This window comes from Mus musculus, chromosome 1 (genome assembly GCF_000001635.26).
Source record: "Mus musculus strain C57BL/6J chromosome 1, GRCm38.p6 C57BL/6J".
Taxonomy (NCBI): Eukaryota; Metazoa; Chordata; class Mammalia; order Rodentia; family Muridae; genus Mus; species Mus musculus.
Genome location: NC_000067.6, coordinates 181,552,018 through 181,562,569, shown reverse-complemented (window position 1 = coordinate 181,562,569; position 10,552 = coordinate 181,552,018).

The window sequence follows — 10,552 nt, the reverse complement described above, 5'->3', positions numbered from 1 at the left end:
AGATTAGCAATAAAGACCCATTATCCCTGCAGTCTTGATGTGCGGGGGGGGGGGGGGGGGGGGAAGGGCACCCAAGGAGGAATCTCCACTCTCTTAGAGGAGAAGGGGAGGGGAAATGGGGGAAAGGGACTGTGTGTTTGGGGGAGGGGAGAACAGGTAAGTATGTAAAGTGAATGAATGAATGAATGAATGAATGAGTGAATGAATAAATGAATGGAGCAAAGCAAAGCAAAGCCTTCTTGTGTGTCTGGCCTGGGTAGAAACTTACTGTTACAGCTCGGCCTGACAACCACCTGGCAAGAGACCACCTAGGAAGTTGGCTCAGCTTAAGCCGCACTGAAGAGATTGGCAGAATAATTATTCCGCTAATGAAGTACTGTGCTCTTTCTTCCCAGACCTCCCAGTTCCCAGAACAACCTCTGTAAGGCACCCTGGGGTCTGCAGGGCCTGCCTACCTTTCTGAGGTCAGAGTTAGAGCGGTATCCTTCTTTCCTTTCTTTTCTCTTCCTTCCTTTTTTTCCTCTCTCTCTCTCTCTCTCTCTCTCTCTCTCTCTCTCTCTCTCTCTCTCTCTCTTTTCAGATGCTAGCCAGAACCTAAGTAAGGGATCCCTGGGCTTCCCTTACTCAAGCTTCTCTCAAGCCCCTCCCCCTTTGCCCTCCCCACCAGGCAGATGCGTGCCCACTGTGTGTCTGCTGCCTTCCACGCTGGCTTACCCGGCAGGCCTGGCTTTTTCTCTGCTCTCCTCTTTTCTCTTCCTTTGGGAGGCTGCTGAGATTTACGGCTTGCCCTCCCTGTGGTCTCTTTTTTATTTACTTATTTTCCTTTGAAACTCCATTTGAGTCCATTCTTAAATTATTTTATCAATGAGCCCAAGAACCCTAAGAGAGGACCCTGACTTGCCCAGGACCACTGTTCTGATCAGAGTTGAAGCCAGATTCTCCCCTTTACTGCAAAACCCCACCACCATGGTCCCTATACCTATCATGGTGATCCATCCCACTTGCAGTTTTGAGTGCTGTGCTTTAACGAGGGTCATTAAATAAGTCTCCCTCTAACATCAGCTTTGAAAACTACCTCCGGAACTACTCTCTCTGGTACAGCCTAGGCACCAGAAAATTTCAGAACTCTCTGGGCGATTTTAACATGCAGCAGGGTTCAAACACAGCTATAGAGTTGGGCACTTCAGTGAAAAACAGAGAAAATGACCTTGTATGGATCTCTAGTGGGAGATCCGCTGTCAGGGCTCTGGCCAAGCACAGGGCTCCCCTGAGGCAGACTTCTCAGAGGTGAAGCTCAGTGCAGATGAGGCAGCTGGAGCCCTGGGCTCAGCTCTGTACGCCCAGCATCCATGTTCATGGGCCCATTGTATCTAAGAAGTTACAATAGCAATGGTTATAATCATCTTTGTTTTTAGAACATAAAAGGCCGTTCTCTGGAGAGTGTTCTGGCTCAGTAAAAATGCCAGCCGCAAAGCTCTAAACTGTGACGACTATAAATCTAGAGACAGATGGAACTTTCATCAGCAGGGTTTTTGAAAACCACGTAGCACTTGAGAAATCTGAAATGATTCCCAGGAAGCACATACATTTAATTACTTGAATTAAATCTAGCTGCTCACACCAATTACTGTAAAGGGAGAAAGTAAAACAGAAAGCATGTATGGTTACTAAACCCTGGGTCATAAAAGCCTAGTTCTGGGTCGCCAAACGCTTGCCACCAAAGGAAAGAAAAAGTGACATACTATATAAATTTAAAAAATTAATTTATTTACAGATTTGATCAAAGCTAGGGAAAGAGACATTCTCAGGCTGCCTCGCCTTGCCCACAGCAGTGTTAACACCATGTAAAAAGATGCAGCAAAGGCAGGAAGCCCGCCTATGTGGGGTTAGCTGTGTCCTTGTTCCCTAGCTGGAAGACAGTCTCGCTCCTGGGTCATGCAGTTTCCATTTCTACACAGCATTTCTTGCAGGGACCCCAGCTCCTAGGGCTCCCGATACATTAGGAAGAAATGTTGAGCCAGACAGACACACCTTTGATCCCAGCACTTTGAGGAAGAGAAAGATCAAGGCCAGCCTGGACTACATTTCAAGTACCTGTTTCAGAAGATGAAAGTGAAACAATATGCCCAAATTTCCCCAGTAGCACTGATAACATACCGCGCCAGGCTTCTACTGCCCTTTAAGGGACTCGCTGGAGAGAGAGAGGAAAAGAAAAAAGGAAAAGAAAATAACCAAAAGGTATTTTATTTTGATTTTGTGTTTTAGTAAGACAATTTCCTGTGCTTTATACTGTCTCTTATAGGTCATTTGATTGCTATAGAAATCCGAGCCTTATTGACAGACAACATCATGACAGAGAATCTGAGGAAAACTCAGACCTCAGTACCAGAGGCAGCCTGGTGGGGCATCTGAAGAGCCAGGCCAATGTGGCAGAGACACAGTCCCTCTGAAGAAGGGGGACGTTTCACAGCTGGAGTCTACCCTAGGTGCTCTGATTCCCCAGCAGGTGGCAGAGAAGGGAAATGGGGGTAGGGGGGGTGGGGTGTTTGCCACCTTTAGCCCTTTGAAATGCCTGTATTAGTCAGGGTCTATAAGGATCAGAATTTATATATATCATACGGGGGTCCAACAATTGCTGTCACGAGGGAAAGACTGAGAATCCAGTAGATGGTCAGCTTGTGGTGCCGGATACCCCAGCAGTCCCAGGCAGCTGGAGTCTGAGAGGATTCCTGGAGAGCTGCTGGTCTTCAGTCTACACTGGAATCCGGAAGTGGGTTCTAATCCCAGCTGCTTGGGTTTTAGTTGATTCCAGACGCAGTCGAGTTGACAACCACGACGAACCGTCACAGGGACCAAGCCTATAAAAGTAATCCCCCACATAAGAAATCGGGGCACCTGGAAGTCTGTTGGCTAGACAATCGGTGTTCACAGGGTGCCTGTCAGTATCTGCGCAAGGGGAGGGGCTGCTGCGGGCATTGCAAGTGGACCCACAGTCTGCTCTGGATTCTAACACTAACCAGAAAGAAGCAGAGGGGATTTGGTCACAGGGTATCTGAGTAGCCTTGATGGGAGTTCAGTGGAGCCCAGGGTAAAGATCTGGAGCACTCCCAGCACTTGGGAGGCAGAGGCAGGCAGATTTCTGAGTTTGAGGCCAGCCTGGTCTACAGAGTGAGTTCCAGGAGAGCTAGGGCTACACAGAAAAACCCTGTCTCAAAAAGAGAGAGAGAGAGAGAGAGAGAGAGAGAGAGAGAGAGAGAGAGAGAGAGAGAGAGAGAGAGAGAGAGAGAGAGAGAGAAAAAAGAAATAAACAAGCAAACATCCAAAGCATAAGTTGATCTAGCCATCTTCTTTGTTCCTATTTCTAAGCATCCTTTCCCCAACACCTTGATCTCTGCTCTTTTTCTAACATGCTCCTTCTGCCCTGTGGCTGCTTGTCCACCCTGTGTCTCACCTCTTATTGACAGACAACATCATGACAGAGAATCTGAGGAAAACTCAGACCTCAGTACCAGAGGCAGCCTGTGACTGCTTGTCCACCATGTGTCTGACCACAGTATGGCCTTCTCTGTTCTCTGTCACCCTTCTCCAGGCAGCCACTGACATTCACAGACAGTTTATAATGGCAATATAATTATTGCTTATCACCAATAAAAAAGCTGTACTCTATAACAGGACATGCTAGAAATGCTGGGTATATAAGCGAGGCTTCTAACTAAATGTATTTTTGTTTGTTTGTTTGTTTATTGAGATAGGCTCTTGTCAGGTAGCCTGGGGGTGGGGGTGGGGGGCTCACTCCTTCCAGCCTCCCGACTCTGTCTACAAAGTGCCCAGTGGAATTTTTTAATGGATAGTTTTAAGGAATTATTGAAACCTTGCAAACAGGGCTTCCAGGCTTGCAGTAGATTTTTTTAAGAAGTCAATTCCGGGAAGATTCGGGAACTTCAGATATCTGGTCCTCTATGACACACCTAGAATTCTGAAGGCTTTCCTTAAAAATGTTCAGAAACTTAGTATAGCAAGATATAAGGTACAATATGTAAAACATATGAAACTGAAGAAGAACGAAGACCAAAGTGTGGACACTTTGCTCATTCTTAGAATTGGAAACAATCACCCATGGAAGGAGTTACAGAGACAAAGTTTGGAGCTGAGACAAAAGGATGGTCCATCTAGAGACTGCCATATCCAGGGATCCATCCCATAATTAGCCTCCAAATGATGACACTATTGCATACACTAGCAAGCCTTTGTTGCAAGGACGGTGATATAGCTGTCCCTTGTGAGACTAGGCCGGGGCCTAGCAAACACAGAAGTGGATGCTCACAGTCAACTATTGGATGGATCACAGGGCCCCCAATGGAGGAGCTAGAGAAAGTATCCAAGGAGCTAAAGAGATCTGCAACCCTATCGGAGGAACAACATTATGAACTAACCAGTACCCCAGAGCTCTTGACTCTAGCTGCATATGTATCAAAAGATGACTTAGTCGGCCATCACTGGAAAAAGAGGCCCATTGGTCAGACAAACGTTATATGCCCCAGTACAGGGGAATGCCAGGGCCAAAAAATGGGAATGGGTGGGTAGGAGAGTGGGGGGGGGGGACTTTTGGAATAGCATTGGAAATGTAATTGAAGAAAATACGTAATAAAAAAATGTTCTCATACGCTTGTTCTTAATGAATTATGAGACATCATTTTCACAGTCTATTCACAGCTGCCTTTATGCAGCCATAAAATGAATCACTTGCCAAAGTAAGTAGCGTTTTCACAAACTCAGAGCAAACGCTACCAACTAGTTCCTTTATAGATGACCAGTGGATGGGGTCCCAGAGTCCCGTTCTACTTGCCCAAGTCTGTGCTTGCTGTGGGCCCTGTTCAGGTTGTTTTTCTAGCCCACGTTGGAAGCCAGACTGACCCACCCAGAAGGTTGATGTCTTCCTGTAACAGGTGGGGAATCTTTAAAACCTGTCTCTGCAGTGGACAGGCACCTTCAGATTAACCAGAGGAATGCAGCCTGGACCAGTGTGGCTGTCTGCCTTTCCCTGGGTCCGGCAGCTCAGCCAAGGCAGCAGGAAACAACCACCCGTTTATCTACCTTACTCCCAGTTATTTAATTCCCAGCTATTCAGCCTGGGGGAGGGGCCGTTTGCTACTTGCTCTGAATGAAAAACCATTGAAAATGTAAGACAACCACTCACTGTGGCTTGCGTCACTGTTTATAGTTAACATTAGTAAACAGATCTCTGTACGCAGACAGCAGCAGATCATTCGCTGAGCACTTAGAACATTTTGTTTGGTTGTTGTTGTGTTCAGATGAGGGTCTGTCTGTATTGCTGGCCTTGAACTCTGCCTCAAGCCATTCTCCTGCCTCTGTCTGCTAAGTAGCTGGAGCTACAGGTACATACATTATCGATTTGGCTCATCTGTATCATTTCTAATATGAACTAAACAGTGTGGAAGTCGCTCCTAGTGACTCAAGTTGTCCTTTAATTTTTGCTAAATGTTGTCATGTTAAAAGCCTCAAAGTCTCCAAATGCCAGGCAGAGATGGCATCTCATAGTTAGAGTTTCAATTTACTCATTGAAAATTTTATACAAGTATACAATGTATTTAGCACTTGGGATGGAACCCAAGCCCCACACTCTACCACTATGGACATCAGTGTGGCAGTTGTACAAACCACTAGAAACAGATCTACCATGTGACCCAACTATACTGCTCTGAGCATGCACTCAAAAGACTGTCTTTGCTGTAGAGACAACTGCTCATATGTTTATAGCTGCTCTATTCCTAATATCTCAAAACAAACAAACAAACTACCTTGAGAAATTGATTTAATTCGTGCCCCCCCAACCTTTCCCTCCCTCCTTCTCTCTTCTTCCTTCCTCTCCTCTCCTCCTCGCCTGGCAGGTGACTGAAATGTTACAGTAACCAGTAAGAGCTACTTGATCTCTCCTCTCAACAATACAGTTTCAGGTTTGAGTTGAGATTCCTAACAGATAGGACATGGAAACAACCTAGATGTTCATCAGCTGAAAGTGGATAATGAAAACATGATATATTTATACAATGGGATATTATTCGGCCATTAAGAAATTCGAAACACTCAATTCTACATGGGTTGTCTCCATCAAATCTCTTCCAGCACAGCTCAGGAAACCCCTCTGAGGAGGTGGTAAAAAGATCATTAATGAGCCAGTGGGGATGGAAGACACCATGGAACCAAGGCCTCCTAGACAGAGCAGGAGCGATGTGCAGGGCAATTCACAGAGGACGGAGCATGCGCAAGGCCTGCATGGGCTCTAGTCCAGAAACTATCTCTAGTGACAGTTGCTCAAAAAGGAAAAATTAGTTTTCTCCAACAGAGTCTCACTGAGCGTATAAACCTCTCTAAGGGAAGCCCATGCCTAACAGTAGATGGCTAACACAAAATAAACCACGGTGTTTTTGGAGGTGTTTTGGGGGTTCTGGTTGGTTTTGTTGTTTTGTAGGTTTTATTTCATAATGCTTTGGGAATTTTTTTTTAAACTTACAGGTCTCTTGCTTATAGATTATGGTTTCCTGTTTTATATTTTTGTGGGATTTCTGTGTGTGCAAATGTGTGCGCCTCTGTGTCTGTATTTCGTGTGCTTTTTCTCTGGCTTCTTTCTTTTTCTGTTTGTTTTGTCCTATTTTGTTTTCTCTGGTTGTTTGTTTTTAATCTTATTTTATTTTATTATTTTTATATGTCTTTTTGTTTTCTAATGAGAGGAAAAGATGTGGATTTTTGTGGGAGGGAGGATGTGGAAGGAGTTGGGGGTGGTTAGATCATAAGAACACATTGTTTGAAAAAACTGTATTTTCGATAAAAAAAAAAAGGAAGTAAAGAATAGCCTTGGAAGCCACGAAGCCCACACCAGCCACACTTAGAGCATGAAGTAGTTCCTGCATCCCATGAAACACTGCTGATCACAGCCCAGCTGAGGTGTCACAGGCTACAGAAGTTAGGGAACACTGGATGTTTTAAACTGCGAAGTTTCAGGGCAGCTTATTTTACAGAAACTAAACGTGTTTCTCCTTTCTTCCACCGTCTCAGCTCACCCAGATACATTATCTTCTCCTTCTCTTTGATGGGTGTGGAAGCATGAGTATTTTGTCAGATGAATTTACACACATCCATCCCTGCTACTATTACTTGACGTTTTTCACGTGAGCTGAAATGGAACCACGTGCTCAGCGGAGAAACATATGTCACCCAAGAACTCCAAGGTGCCTGCCTGGTCTCAAAGCACGTGTTCCGCTGAGATGTGGCTCAGAGATAAGAGAGTGCTTACCTAGCAAGTCAGGACCTAGAGGCCATCTTCTCACACAAACCCGAAACCAAACGAACCAAAGGAAACACCATGAAGTGGCTGCTGAGATAGATGGCTCAGGGTTGGAGCCTCCGCCGCTTAGGCATTTCTTCTTCTGCAGAAGCCAAGGGCAGTAGTTTGGCTGGGGCTGCCTTTGCTGGGCATTGGCTCAACCAAACGAACCAAAGGAAACACCATGAAGTGGCTGCTGAGATAGATGGCTCAGGGTTGGAGCCTCCGCCGCTTAGGCATTTCTTTTTCTGCAGAAGCCAAGGGCAGTAGTTTGGCTGGGGCTGCCTTTGCTGGGCATTGGCTCAGCTGATTGGTTGGACTAATCTAGACTGGTTTGGCTCGCTGTATCCTCTCATTCATCTCCTAGGGTAAAGGAGCAGCCACTGTCTGAGACATAGTATAGCCCTAATGTCCGAGTACCAAAACCTCAACAGAAACCAAAACACTCAATAACACAGGGTTGAGATTTGGTCTTATGCTATGTATTGTAAGTGCTGACCCGCGAGGCCTAGTTGCCCCAGAGACAAGAGAGTCCACTATGTAACCTTCTTTCTGATTGGTGAATAAAGATGGTGCGAGCCAATGGCTGGGCAGAAGAGACATGGGTGGGGCTTAGGGTCCCCGACTTGGGGTCAGAACCACAAAAGAGAGAGAGAAGTTGTTGAATGGAGAAGAAAGCTGTCATGGGATAAGAATCTTAAAATAATGGCCATGTGGGTTGGGTTGGCTAATTGGAGTTAAGAGCAGCCCAGAGGAAACATAGCAAATTGTGTATGGGATTATTGGCTGGGAAATAGATATAATAGCAAAGAAGATAGAAACCTGCCAAGCTCTTGTGCTGATTAAGGCTTGTTATAAATATGAAAGTTGTGTGAAAAAAGAAAGGTTGTGTATATCTTTTATCTGGGAACTAAATGGTCAAAGGTGGGGTAGAAACCCTTGATTAGGATTAAATATTTATATAACACACAGGAACCTTTTGCTCAAGTGCGACAAGCAATTCACTGGCCACAGAGCGTCAGGTGGCCATGCACAGCGTTATTCAACTTGTATTTCAGCAATAAACCTCTTACTGCAAACATTGCAGGGAGCCCACGCAGGGAGCCCCACACAGGGAGCCCACGCAGGGAGCCCCACACAGGGAGCCCACGCAGGGAGCCCCACACAGGGAGCCCACGCAGGGAGCCCACGCAGGGAGCCCACGCAGGGAGCCCACGCAGGGAGAGGGATTACTATATGGTATTGGCGGAAAACTCTAGAAACAAATCTAAATGTTCAGCAAGTGAAGTCCATAAAACAAAAAATACTATACTCATACAAGGAACCGCAATGAACTATGATCAATAGCTATAAAGGGAATGGGCCGCATCCACACTCAACTAACTTCTCAACTCGAAACCTGAAACTGTACTGTTGAGAGGAGAAATCAAGTTGATCGTATTGGTTACTGTAACATTTCAGTAACCTGCAAATGGGGAGAGGAGGACGGGAGAGGACGGAAAAAGAGAGAAGGAGGGAAACAGAGAGGGAGGAATTAAATCAATTTCTCGAGGCATTTTTGTTTTGTTTTGAGATCGTCTCCCTGTGTTGCCCATCCTGACCCATAGCTGTCTATCCTCTTGCCTTGGCTTTCTGAGTGCTAGGAACCATAACAGGCACACGCTACCATGCCTGGCTTGCGATGTCATTTAAAAGACACAATTCAGCCAACATGTAAAGTCCTCCACCCCCAATGCAGAAGTAAATGGATGCCTCTTTGGGACCCCAAAGTTCCTCAACGGGGAGCAGATATTAGAGATTTAGCCAAGAGAGATGATTGTGTTGAGTCACAGAAACCCCTGTCTGTAGCCGCACCCTCCTCTTCTTAGATATGACCGTCACATCCGTGGGTGTTCATCAGGGTGGTGAGTGGGTGTCGACCTTCTGAAGGCAGCTCTGAACTTTCCCAGTTCTCCAGCCAGCAGTGTAAGCTGCCATCTGTTCAGGGACACAGAGGCCCAGGTGCCAGGCATCCTCAAACCACACCCTCTGCTCTTCTTCTGGGTGGGGGTGGGGGTGTCTGAAAGCCCATTTTCTTCACGGGCTTTGAGAGCTCCTGTCCCCTGCAGCATATTACTAAATGCTCTCCGGGGAGCAAGGAGTGATAAACTTAGAAATCAGCCAGATCTCCCGCAGTGACTAAGGACTTAAAAGGAGGAAATGATTAAGGAATCACTGAGCTGTCTGAGGGACCAAGGAGTCCCTCCACCCTGAGTCACAGGGCATAAAAAGTTACATCATAGCCAGGGTTGACTTGCATAAGTGGGGATGCTGATGCCTGTCAGGGGACGGCTCTGCCAGGGGCAACACAGTAGTGGCACATGTGCCGAGGCTGCTCAACTGGACAGAGCTCTCCAAGTACCAGTGAGAAGCCTTGAAGTCACCCTCTTCCAGTGAACCTCTCTTTATGTCCTAAGAGTAAACATGACATGGCTGGCAAATGGACCGGGCAGCCCTGGGAAAAAAAGCAGCTGGTGTGGTTTTGCTGCCATCTGCCAAAGTCTGGAGTGCCCTCATTTGTCAGTCCAGTTCTCTGGCTGTCTCTGCCTTGCTGTCCTGGCAGCTAAGTAGGCTGTGACTCTCCCTCCCCCTCCTTACACAGCTCTTAGGCTCCTGCTGTCCTGCTCTTTCTGTTTCAGTCCCTTGGTTCTAGCAGTATCCTGCTGGGACTTGAATTCCCATGTCCTCTAAGCTGCACAGGGCTGGGACAGGGGGTTGGAGGTTTCTAATGTACAGATAAAGTTACTAAGGTTTCTGGCTTTAGGTGTCACCTAGAAGGCCTCCCTGATTACTTAACTCCTTTCTCCCATGGCAGTACAAGAACTGATCCCATAAAAGAACTTGTCAAAAACCAGGAGGAAAAGCAAGCTAGGCTCCCTCTGGTTCACCTCCAATAGCAGTGACTGCAGGATATCCTAAGCCTGACTCCCAGGCACTAAGGATGGAGGAAGTAATACCTACTTTAGAGAGGGGCAACAGCAAGTCAGGAAATAAAGTCAAGCTGCAGAGGCCACAGGACAATCCCTTGTCCTCCACTCCCCAAAGATGCCTCCCTAGTGAAGGTCCTTATTACCCTGCACAGCAAGTGGGACATCAGCCAGCAAGGACTTTACTAGCTCATTTTCTCTGTGCTAGCATAAGAAAGAGTGCAACTTGCTGGCTGAAATGGCA